This window comes from Rattus rattus, chromosome 1 (genome assembly GCF_011064425.1).
Source record: "Rattus rattus isolate New Zealand chromosome 1, Rrattus_CSIRO_v1, whole genome shotgun sequence".
NCBI lineage: Eukaryota > Metazoa > Chordata > Mammalia > Rodentia > Muridae > Rattus > Rattus rattus.
The window spans coordinates 146,524,061-146,536,958 of record NC_046154.1 but is presented as its reverse complement, the minus strand read 5'-3'; the positions used below and the strand labels follow the sequence as shown (position 1 = coordinate 146,536,958).

The 12,898-nt window shown below is 38.8% G+C and overlaps 1 pseudogene; it reads right to left on the bottom strand.

Moving 5' to 3' along the window:
* Positions 1 to 348: 348 nt before the first annotated feature.
* On the bottom strand, positions 349 to 481 carry LOC116890304 (annotated as a pseudogene).
* Between the last annotated feature and the right edge of the window lie 12,417 nt (positions 482 to 12,898).

Below are 12,898 nucleotides of genomic sequence, written 5' to 3'. Positions count from 1 at the left end.
TCATGAATTATTAAGGGTTGCCTCAGGAGACCTAAACAATAGAAAATGCTCCATAAAAAAATAATCAGGCGATGCTCTGTCATTATACACATTGTTCTAAACACATGAAACCCGCCAAGTTCTAAGCAGAAGTCATCACACTGCAATTCTGCAGAACCCAGACAGCAAGCATACAATCCAATCAAACAGCAGGAATAAAACCAAACAGATAGCAAGCATACAGCCCAAACAGACAGAAGGCATACAGCCCATAGACAGTGCCCCTAAGGATGGCTTTGGGAGATGCTATATTTCTGTGAAAGATAAATTATCATGAGGTGATCAAAATATAGATCAATGAAGTGGAGTTCATTACTGGATCATGGCTGTCAAGATTATGTTTTTCCCCTTTCTGGAAATTACAGTGTGCATTGTTTTCAATTAGCAATAATCGTGCCTCGGATAAACCTCATTGGCTACAATACTGCCACTGCGCAAAGCTAAGTGTGCATTGTTTTAAAAGGAGTATTCTCTCTCTCTCTCTCTCTCTCTCTCTCTCTCTCTCTCTCTCTCTCTCTCTCTCTCTCTCTCTCGTGTGTGTTTGTGTGTGCTTCTGAGAATAGTGATCACAATAGTACTGTAACACAAAACCTATAAATGTAACTAACATTTGTATTAATATGATGAAACGGTCAGCTGTAAGTATAGCCTGTAGAGCTGGTACTATTTTAATGACACCAACTAGAAATAGTTATGGATAACAATTAATATAAAAATATTTAATAATTTGCTTAATTAAAGCAATATATCATGATTGTTCATATACCAAACTCCTTTTATTTACTTTTATAGCAGATAGAAACCTTAGTAATATATGTATATACTTGAATCTCTGTGAGCCAGAAAACTGAACACTTCCGTATCATTAGCATTACAGTATTAAAAAGGTCATTTGGCAATTTAACTATGCTTCTTTCTGATATGTAAGTGTTATTTAGTAACCATGATATAGGAGCCTGTATAGAGTAAGCATTTTTCTTTTCTCTTTGTCTTTGTGTATATAGGTCTGTGTGTGTACGTAAGCTTATGTGTGGGGAGAGCAGGATGCCCATTCATGTGTGGACATGGATAAGCTAGAGGCACACATTGAGTGTCTTCTATTGATCTTCACTTTAGTTTTCCACAGAATTTCTCACCATTTCAGCAAGTATGGCTGGCAGGAAGGCCCAAGGATCCTCCAGTCCCTGGTCTCCTGGGGCTGAATTACAGCCCAGCTTGTGGGTGCTGAGAATCCAAACTCAAGCTCTCATGTCTGTGTAGCAAGCATTTTATTCACTGAAACGTCTCCTAAAGCAACCATTTCTCTTTTAAAATATTCAGTCTCATGCAAAGGGCATCCAACTGCACTGAGTTCACCCACCACCATGATAAGCAGCACAGTGCAAGGCTATAGAGCACCTTACAGTCTCATATGATCGATAGCAACATTTAGCTGAAAGAATAATAGATAGCATTTCTACAGTGGTCTTCAGCTTCAGGCAAGAAGATAACCACGGAGTTATCCTTGACTTAAAGGGTCCGTATGAGGAGATTGAGCAAGGCTTCCACAATGCATCCTAATGCTCCCAATCAGGAGACAACCAACAAACAAATCTGGTCCTGAAGCTGAGAGGTCTTTGTTTAGGCAAGGGCAAAGGGCTTTTCTTTTATGTGGAAGATGAAGCTAACTGATACAGCCTTCTTGGTATTGCCAACCTTGTGTTATGTGAGCTCTTGTGCTCTCAAAGCTTTTGCCCTAAGATCCAACAAAACTCCTGCTCTAAGGTTCTATAGTTAAAGCATCTTCTTTCAGCCTTTCTGACCTGTTTGAGGACAGCAAAAGTAGACTGCATACCATTCTCTTTGGTAAAAAGAACTCTTGCCTGCATATCTGAAGCCAGATAACACACATCATCTCATTTAATATGTTTTACCATGGTATATCCAATTATAATTTCTAATTTAACAGGAACATCACAAGAGTTAGATACTGAATATGTATGTACACACACACAGAGACACACATGCACACACACACACACACACACACACACACACACACAGCAAAAGACTCTTCCCAAAATGTAGGTTATGACCAAACAGCTGTGGCTAGAATCTCAGAGACTGCTTGCTAGTTTCCTGCTGATGGCTATATAGCTAGCATAGGGACACCCTCTGTGTAACAAGAGGTTAATGGCATATAATCAAGACTACATTAGCAGGGCAATGTAAGAAGCAAATACTAGCTTTTGCGTTTGCGCTGTTTTCATTCATTCCTTTGCAATGAGAGAAGACATTGGAAAGTCAGGTGAGAAACATAACAGTTTGGGAAGTTTCAGAGTCAACTGCTCCGTTGACGTCACCTTGTAACTTCACAGAAACTTCATGAAGAGCAGGCATGGTGGAGAAAAGGTGTTTGCTTGGGGGCAACCAGGAAGTAGAGGGAGAAAGGCAGAGAATCCAGGGATGAGATATACCCTTGAAAAGCGTATCTTCACTGGCCTAAGTCCTCCAACTGGGCCTTACCTTCTAATATTTCATTCGACTATTAACTTGTCTGTTGATTATTCACTAAATTAACCTTTTAAATCACATTTGTGCTCTCCTGACTCAATATCTTTTAGTAATACCAGCAGCTTGGAACAAAGCTTTCAATCTGGAGCCCTTTGGAGAAACACCCAATGCCCCCTTACAACATTTAACAAGGGTTATCCTGCATGACGTGCAGCAATAACCAAGAGAAGTGCAACCAGTATTGAAGCCAACCCAAGTATTCACAGTGAACTTGAATTACATTGTTCTTTTGCATGAAGATTGCATTCCTAACTTGAAGATAGCACAGAGATGTTGCTGAACACTGACAGCCATTGTGCCGTCTTTCTAGGTGGGGCATGCATGTCCTTTTATTGTTCCCATGGTTAAGCATATTCTATTTAGAGTCAACAGCATGGCTAGAAACACACATTCGATGATAAGCTTTTTAGAGATGAACAATAGAAAGAAGGTACAAGCAAAGCAATAGAGAAGCTAGGGGAAACCATGAAGGTTAGCCCCAAACTTGCATTTTCATAAGCCAGATGCATCTTCACCACTGTATTTGTTGACCATTTCCAAGGACTCCGCATTTATCTCATGATGTTATCTTCTGTTAATATTTCTGCTTGCTTCCAAGGAGAAAATTGTTTTTAACAAAATGAAATTTAGGTTTCCACTATTTTCAAAGCAGGAGAGAAGAAGCAAAGGTGTGTGTGTCAGGGGCAGGGGGAGGGGCATCAGTTAGAGCTTGGGAGGAGATGAAAGGCCCCATGAAATGATTGTTGTTAGAGGTAGCATCGATAATCTCTATTCTCCTTCATGGAGCTTCCTTCAGCTTAGTTGTAAGAGAGGAGGGAACATATTCAGCAAATGCAGGTTCCACATACCACAGTTAGCAGCTCTGTACTCTAGCTATTTCAGGAACTAAAGCAAATATAATGTGTTTTACCTTTAATAATAATAATACTAACTGCCCCATTCACGATTCCTTTGCAGCTACTGAATTCAGCCACAGAATTAATACTCCATCCATCTAACTGAGTGCAGGCTTTTCCCTGGATTCTGTTCTTGTACAGATCAAGGTTATAAATGGTATGAGGGACTGACCCCTGCAGTGGTTCTGGGAAAAGTAAGTGAAGTGGTGGGCATGGTGTTCCTCCCAGAAGATCAGGAGGCAGAATTCCCAAAGCCTAGAGCTCTTGGCTGATGTCAGCTGTGGTCTAGGAAGGAAGATGGCTTATCTAGGGCATCCCTGAATTACCAGAAATGAGGTGGGGCTCAGAGGGTCTTTGTCTGCTCTTGTTTGTCTTTGAGCTCTTCCCATCTTGCACATCTTTCTTCCTTCATCCCTTATTTCTGAGTATTAGCCTCATAGGGGAGGAAGGAGCAGCGTCTTGAACTGCTCAGCCAGTCCACCTGTGGATAAGGAGCAGCCTCTGGGACTGCTTCACAGCCACCTGCCTGTGGTCATGGCTGTGATTAATCCTATTTTGTCTATCCTACTTAAAGGACGTTTGTTACTTTCAGAACATAAGTGCAGGAGGGAGAGTTGTTATTAATAAGGCCAAGTAGAACATGACTGAAGGCCTTAATATATTTTCACAATTCAATAAAACTTTTGGCTATGTATCTGAAAAGATAACTTGTCAATCTAGAACACAGAGTGAGATCTTACCTCTCAATCAATGAACCCCTAAGCCCTCAAATTTTACTCTTTTTATTAACTTCATAGTATCTCCTAGCAATTTTAATACTTGGGTAATTCTTACTACTAACCAAAGTTCAATATACAAACACCTCACAAAAATAAATTTTGAAATACTATATGCAAAGTTTTAAAAACAGAAAGAAAATCAAACTACCTATAAATGAAATTGACAATGAAAATCTACAGGTCAACCTTTACCCAATGTCTGTCTTTTAAAATGAAGTTTCATTGGAACACAGCCATAGCTAATTATTAGGCTTTTATTCATGACTAGTTTTCATATGCAATTGTAGAATTAAATGTTTATTATCTAGCTCTTCAGGACACTCCTTTTCTTATCCTTATTCTGGAACTTCTAGAGTCATTTGAAAGTTTTTAATTCATTTTTATCTTATGTGTTTTGATGTTTTCCCTGCCATCACAGTTGGGGACTGGGAATTGAACCTACGTTTTCTGAAAGAGTAGCAGTGCTTTTAATCATTGAGCCTTCTCTCCAGCCTCTACACAGTCACCTTTTAAAAAGTAAATCTAATATTAACATATTATTGTTTTCAATTTTAGAAATCTTTTAGAATTTCTTATATAAAAGTAGGACATAAATAACAAAAGACTGAACTTCCATAAAATTTCTCCCTTACTTTTAGTGTAAATTCCTATGTACCAATCATAAACTTGGTAGTGAATACTGTGTGATACAAATAATTACCTCAGATTTAAAATAGACTAATGCATTTTACTGAAAAGAAAAAGAAAAAGTTAAAATGATCGTTCTTCCCATTATCACACAACTAAAGTGAACACAAAAATTTAAAACCCACCCTCAAAGTAGTGCCAAGAAACCCAGTACTCTGAAATCTGAGACAGGAGGATCATCATGAATTCAAGGTCAGCCTGTTCTGCATAATGAGGTCCAGGCCAACCTGGAACACAGATTTAAAAAAGACCTCTCGTATTCCCCAATTCTCATCATTAACGCAGAAGCTCTCGGGAGTTTTGGCAGTAGCTGAAGTAGCAAATACTTCACAGAAAACTGTGCTTGATGCAATTGTGTGTAGAATTAAAAACACAACCTTGCAAATAGCTGTGCATAAAAAGCTGGAAATGTCTTGGAAATTCTTGTAGAAAATAATTTAAGTTCAAACTAAAAGTAGTTTTTTTTTTAATGTACTATAATGCTTAAGAACAGAATATTGAGTAAGACTCCTACATAGACAGTGTTAACCTTACCTATTCCTGTGTAACTTGGACTTTCTTCTGAGCTGTTCTCTGCTTCCCTTTACTCCTCTGCACCCCTCTCTTCCCTTCTCTTCTTTCCTCTGTCTTTCCTCTCCATCTTAAACACAACCTTGAAGACCTGGTTTGCAGTGGATGATCAGAAGCTGAAGTGAAGACAATCCTTCTGTATGACTTTGACTTACAGTGTTTTCCTGGGAGTTTTCTGCTGTCTGTTGAGGGTCAGGACCCAAGAGGAAGGCCACCAAGACAACCATAAGCTCTTGCCTCCCTGTTCCTCTGAACTGATTTGGTAGTAATATTCCACAAAGCAGCAGTGTGAACCAGGATCAGACCTGATATTTACTCTTACATAGATATAAGGATCAGGATCAGAGTCAGAGACATTCAGAGAAGAAAGATGACTGTCGATCTCCTCATTGTTGATGTCTATACACTCAGAATTCAAGAAAGAAACAAACATACGACTCAGGATTACTTGTCAATGTAGACCAACTCCTCTTAAAATCCCTTGCAGCTTTGCCCCAACTAACCACCATGCCAATCAGATTGCTGGAAACTTCATATAATGAAAAACCTGCAATTGGAAAGAAAATTTCCCCAGTGGGTAAAATGCAATCTCTTCTTGATTGATAGAGTCACTTCGATTCTTTAAAAGGTTTAGTCGTTTAAGTGTGTGTGCTTGTGTGTGTGTGTGTGTGTGTGTGTGTGTGTGTGTGTGTGTGTGTACCTACAGGTATGTCTGTGTACTTTTACATGCAATATTTGCATGCAGGTCTGAGGCTGTACTTGATTCTCTGGAGCTGGAATTACAGGTGTGTTTTGAGTCACGTGATGTGGGTGCTGGCAGTTGAAAACACGTCTTCTAGAAGATCAGCAAACACTTTTAACCACTGAGCCAGCATTTATAGTTATTTTAATTCTTAGGAAACAATCTCACCAAACTTCTCCAAAATGAATTAGGAAAATGTGACTTTACTTTTAAACAACTCATTTCAAATACTCTTTATTTTGTATTACATCAACATTTCTCTGATAACAAGATCCTCTTCTACAGCCAAAGAATATTTGAAATAACTGGGGCCATTATCTTACTTTAGAGAGAGAAGCAACCCAAATCTTGGACCTGAGGAGATGACTTGTCTGATATCAAGGGAACTTAAGTCAAGAGCTCAGCTGACCATGAGCCCACTCTCTGACATATACTGTTTTCCTGTCACCTTTAGAGCCGTTCCAGTCTATAACCATTCCCATTGTTAGAACTAGTCTACACACACACACACACACACACACACACACACACACACACACACACACACACACACCAGGTGGTATGGGTTTCTGTGTCTTACAAATCTGGTACATGTCCCAGGTCTAATTCTAAGTCAGTAGTGTTACAGCCACTTTAGGAGTAGTTTCTAATTTCAGATGTATTGTCTTTGAAGGAAAAACTGAAAAATTGTGTGATTAAATTGTTGTCTTTTCAATCTTTCTGATAATCAAGCATATTTTTTTCATATTTGTTCCTTTGAAAAGAACATAAGTTTTTAAAGAAAAAAAATACTGTTAGCAAATGCCTTTTTTAAAAAGTTTATGAAAATCGAAGATTTTGTTCATTTTTAAAGTTAAAAAATTATAAATGAGAAGTATTTACATGTGATCTTTCTTTATGTGAAGAAAGAATGTGTACAAAGGTTTGTCTTATGAAGAACTATCCACAGCAACCTGTCCTACCTAAAAAAAAAAATACACACGCAGCAGTGATAGACGTTTATATTTGAAAATTGAAATAAAGTTTGGCTTTTCTTTTTGGATGCCATCTTGTCTTGGGCAGTGCTAAAGGGCACCTTTCAGATTTTTTGAAGCTAATGTGTTCATCCTTTGTTTTACCTGTTTAACTCTTCCGTAATAATCCTGTTTGCTCCTTCCTCAATGCCTTCTTAGCCCTGTCCACTTTTTTTGTTCTATCTCTCATCGGTCACATTATCATCCAAGCTAATATCAATGCCCTCATTCATCTGAGAACGTTCTTTCAGACTAGAACCTGTTTCACTGAAGTACAAGTGAAAGAGAACACACCACAGACACACACTGAGCATTGGCTATGCCATCTTTCCTAGCCCAATTTCAACTCTCTCAAGCAAATAACCCAAGCTATGAAACACAAGCCCTCTAAAATCTCCTAGCTGGATATCATTCGAGTTCTCTTTATCCCTCCAAAATCTGAAGTTCACCTATTTAAGGCACAAGAAGACAGTTTAAAGATTCATGCTTTCACTGTAACCTTCCACAGGTTTTTGATATGGTCCCTGTGAGCATCTTACAATGCTTCCAATAAAGAGCGTATAAACATATACACACACATATAATAATATAATCTCAATCTCCTCTCCAACTAGAGTTTGACATACTTAGAGATATTACCACCCTAAAATTATCTATGGCCACAGTATATTCTTCATAGATCTTTGTCTATACTTCCTTATTTGGAGTGTGGATTGCATCATAATTGTATTACTTGTTTCTTAAGAGTTGTCTGGCTACTGATCAGATTAAGCGGCTTTGCTGATACTTTGTGAGGTAGCGACAAAGTAAAGGGTGAGACTGCATTAGGAGTAGAGCAGTGATGTTGGGATACGAAAGTGTCCTTACAGACTGTGTTGGTGGTGCCCTCCAAACAACACATTTTTACACCTTTGAAACTTATTGTTTTACTAATACTGTAATAGGAACTCAAACTGTAAAAGGTTAGTTAGGACATTTACCTTTTAAATGTTAAAGTAACTAATGATAATATATTAGTTACTTTCCATTGCTGTGATAAAATATCATGACCAAAATCAACTTAAGGAAGAATTTGTTCTGGTTTCTGATACAGAGGGATACAGATGTGTGTGTGATACACTGTGTGTGTGTGGGGGGGGGCAGTGCACAGGAACAGGAGCAGGGAACAGACAGATCACACTTCATCTGCCCACAAGAGCACAAGGCAAGAGTCGTGATCTTCAAACACTGACCCACATGAGGTCCACAAACTCCCTACCTCCTAAAGGCTCCATAACCTTCAAAACAACTCAAACAACTGGGGACCAAATGCTTAAATAATTGAACCTAATGGGGACATTTCTCATTCAAACCACCTTAGTAACATGTCAAGTTTGGATGCAGGGTTAGTAATCACGTATATCTATGAAGGTTGGGATATCGATGAGAATCCTAATTATATTGTATAAGATTCATATTTTAACATTCTCCATATCTTTTCCCTGCCAGCCCCCATTCCTGACACCATGCTAAGTAATTGGATGTAAAGACAGAAAAGTCCAAATCTTATCAGTTCCAGTCTGTGTGAACCACACAGGGGCAGGTTACACAGACACTGTGGTCTACACAAAACACATTCACTTTCTTATGTACCAACATCATGTGATAAAGCTTTCCACAAGAAACTGTGTATGCAGTATTGCTGGTCACTTGGTGAATACAATGCCATGTCTTCTCCTCTCAGTGCCCTCTGCTGCACTTCAAAGCCCTCTGGTGGGCAGCTTCAAAGTAAACATGCGCATCAAGTCACTCTCGACTTCTGAACAACTAGAAGCTCAGAATTTGGTAAATGGTTCTGACCTTTATCTCTGCCATGGGATAAGATGGAAATGATTTTTTAATTGTTGAATGAAAGCAAATGCCTTTGTTTGTTTAAAAGAGCATCAGAGCCATGAGAAGCTTCCCAAGGGAATGGGCTGCCCGAGTGTCTGACTCACTTTTGCTATCTTGCTTTCTCTTTTCCTAGTGGTTAGGGGAAGAAGAATCCTGCATATTAACTTTGATCCTGGTCTCAGGGATACACATGGCAGGAGAGAATGGAAGGCGAATATTTGAGTAAAATGTTCATAACATGAAACTGTAAAACTTAATATCTTTTTAAAATAAAACTTAGTGACCTGAATGGCCAGAAATAAAACTTATTTCTTCCCCCTAATGCCTCTAGCAAAGTCTTTCACGTATATGCCTGTATGTTTTTTCTGTTTTTCTTATCGTAACATCATCCACACTGCCATAAGAGGAATATTTCACATGCCAAAAAAAAAGTACATTGTGGCTCCCTTGCTGTCATTTTCCTCTAACTGCAAGGGAAAAATCCAAGCCACTTAATGGAAATAGCAAAGCCTTCCTTCCATATATCAGCTCTTTCAGTCTGTGATGGTTCATGGGTTTGGGGGTTTTTCATATTACAAAATGAACACCCTTGTAAGAAAGGCTCCATGATCTCTACTGGCCTCATAGGAATGCAGATTTCTGTTGTTTCCCCCACTGCTTCATCAGCATTTCTATCAATTCTTCTACCCTCAAGTCCTACGGCCACAAAGAGCAATCCAGACACCCAGGGTAGTCTACTGAAATCTGACATGTGTCAGGTCACTCTCTGTATTTTAATTACTCATTGAGCACATTCCTTTATGAAAACTTTGATGCATCTAGCTGTATTTTTCTTTTATGCCTATACCATATTTAGATTTGTTTTGAAATTGAACGTTTGTGGGTACCTGAGAATACAATGAAAATGGATGTAGGTATTTTTTTTTCACGTAGATGGAGTTTCTGTATGGACAAAGGTCCTTCATTCTTTTGACAGCTAAAGGAGAATAGTTCTTTACTGTGACTAATATACCATTTATCAAGCTCCTTCATGTATCTGTCATTTTTTTAGCTCTCTGGACAGTTTTAATCTTCAGGACCAAATTTCCTACCTCCTCATCAATCCCATAACTATAGACTTGCCCATTTATGCTATAATTTAGAGGATACATTGGAGTATCATAAAACTCTCTTAATGTGAAAATTCTCATTAGAAGACAGAAAATTAATCTTTCACTGCATTCCTTTTCTGTGTCAGTGACACCACCCTCCACAAGGCTGGACACAGTAATCATCTTAGTCCCTCCACCCTCCTCACCTTGCTGGTATAACCTCATTCATCTGGGTTCCTGCACTCTCAATTTGGACTCCAGATCTAAAGATCTAAAGGTGATCCCTGCTCTCAGCACTGTGCAACCAGGGGAAACATTTCAAAAGAGGCAAATCTTATCATAATTTGTTTCAAATGTGTGCCCACCCTCTGCCTCAATGTTCTCATAAGATAATCAATTCCATCACTCAATATCCTGGGAAGCTGCCCCTCTTCTGTGAAGATGTCCATCCTCTCCTCTGGATGCCTTACCAGTCCTAATACTACTGTATCATATGGGTATATGTTTGCTTAATTTTTATTCCTCTTTCTACTCTATTTCAACAGGATCCTGCTTTCAATCTTGTTGGGTCCATATGCACATGTGTGGTAGTACCTCATTTGGCTGTGTAGCTGTCTGTGGACTACAAGATGTAGTATAACTAAAGACCTCAACGGGTCACTGGAAATAAGATCAAATGTTCCAATGGCACTGCTACCTAACTGTAATTATACTCTGTGAGTAACCATCTCCTCCTTCCTTTCCCAGTGTTTGCCCACTCCCTACCCCTCATCCCCCCCTCATCTTTTCATTGCCATCTTACCACTCACCTTTCCAACAACTATGAGCATTTTCTGCTAATTAAGTTGACCATGCTACTATATTCTATGATGAAACAAAAGGGGGGACTGTTAGGTTAGCAACTTTCTACCCTACGTGTTTGGTGGGAATTTTTAAATTATTTTATAATAGATTTATTTTAGTTTCTGCAAAAATGAATACAACATACGTTTGCTTTCTCAGATTTAAAAGAAAATACTAAATTGGTTATATTTCGATCTAGACATCATAGCCCCAAGCAAAGTGAAGAATAAGCAACCTTTTAACCTCCTACCAGAGGGGACGAGGACACAGCCTGATTCTGGTCTAGGTTAACTCAGAACAAGAGCGTGCAGGATTCATACAGCATCTTCATCGTTTTTTTTTTTTCAGAACTCTTCTTTTTTCTTTACAGTGCTAGTATTCAGAAATCATGAATGATGGCACAAGGATGATGTCATTCAGAGTCACAGAGAACGATGACCTTCTGAACCACGAGCTTGGTAAGCATCAGTTTCTACTTCATGTAGAAATTTTCCACTTTCTCTTTCTCTAGTTATGTGATCAGTTTTATTCAAGTGGCCAAAATATAAGGGCTGAGAATATTTAAAACTCTTTGTCTTGCATCTCTGGCTGCCAAACGCCACGTCTGGCAATTCTTGCGCTGCCTAAGTCATGGTCACCTGTTTAGAAGACTCCAGGATTCAAATACCTCAGTAGGAAACAGCACATAGAAGGAAAGGGATTTGTTATTGTGGACCACGAAGGCGAAAAGGGACCTGTTACTGTGGACCACAAGAGGGAAAGAGATCGACTGGTGTAGACTGAATACTGAGTCGGAACCCTAAGGGGAAAATCTGAGTGCTCTCAGAACACCAAGGACTCTCAACTGGTCGTTGGGAAGCTGATTGCTGAAGTCACACATTTGTCCAAAGTTTGTTGGGTGGCAGGCAGCATGTAAGGAATGAAGCGTATTCTAATAGCCCTGGACAGCAAGGTAGGGGTGCTCTGTTTACCCGCAGGACCTGGGTGCCCATGCAGTAAGGAAGCACAAAAAACAAACACCAAAAGAAAATAAACAAACAAACAACAACAACCACACACAAAAACCCCCAACTCCTTCTGCTTGAAACAAACAAACAAACCACAGTGTAACAGGTTTGTCCTGATACAACATGTATTTCCTGGAGTAAGCAGTTTTATTACAGATCTCATAGACAATAATTTGAAGAGAGGACCATTATCATGTGTCTGCAAGTCATTTCTTTTAAATGTAAAGCATTTTGGTACAATTTTCCCCTATCAATCTTAGAATTGGTTTTTTGAAGGAATCAGCTAATTAGGCAATTTAATTTATAAGAAAATGATTCATGAACAGAGAAGGTTAACAGATTCTTTTTCAGTATAACATTATATGCCTAAAATCTAAATGCTGGCTAAGAAAATCCAGCTATAAATAGGCAATAAGGTAAAAGTGCAAAACATAGCAAACTTTATTTTACCATTCAGGTGAAGAAATTACCTTCAAAGGTAAAATTCAGTCAGTGCATAGATGCAAGGTTTCTCCTCTCACCACGAATTTATTGATGCAGTGGAATTCAATAAGATAAACATTTTTGCATTAATATTTATAGATGTTTTGTATGTCTAGATGAATTATAAGCACAGTCAAAAATAATTATAACAACCTGAGTTTAAGAAAATTTATTATAAGACTTCCTACTTTGTGAAAAATCAAGTTTGGCATTTGAACAAACTAATGGGCGTAAACTTGTGCAGATGAGCATGTGTGCCCACAGAAGGATGAGGCTGGCACAGGAGGAGTGTGTGTCCACAGAGGGAGGGGCTGGCCCTGATA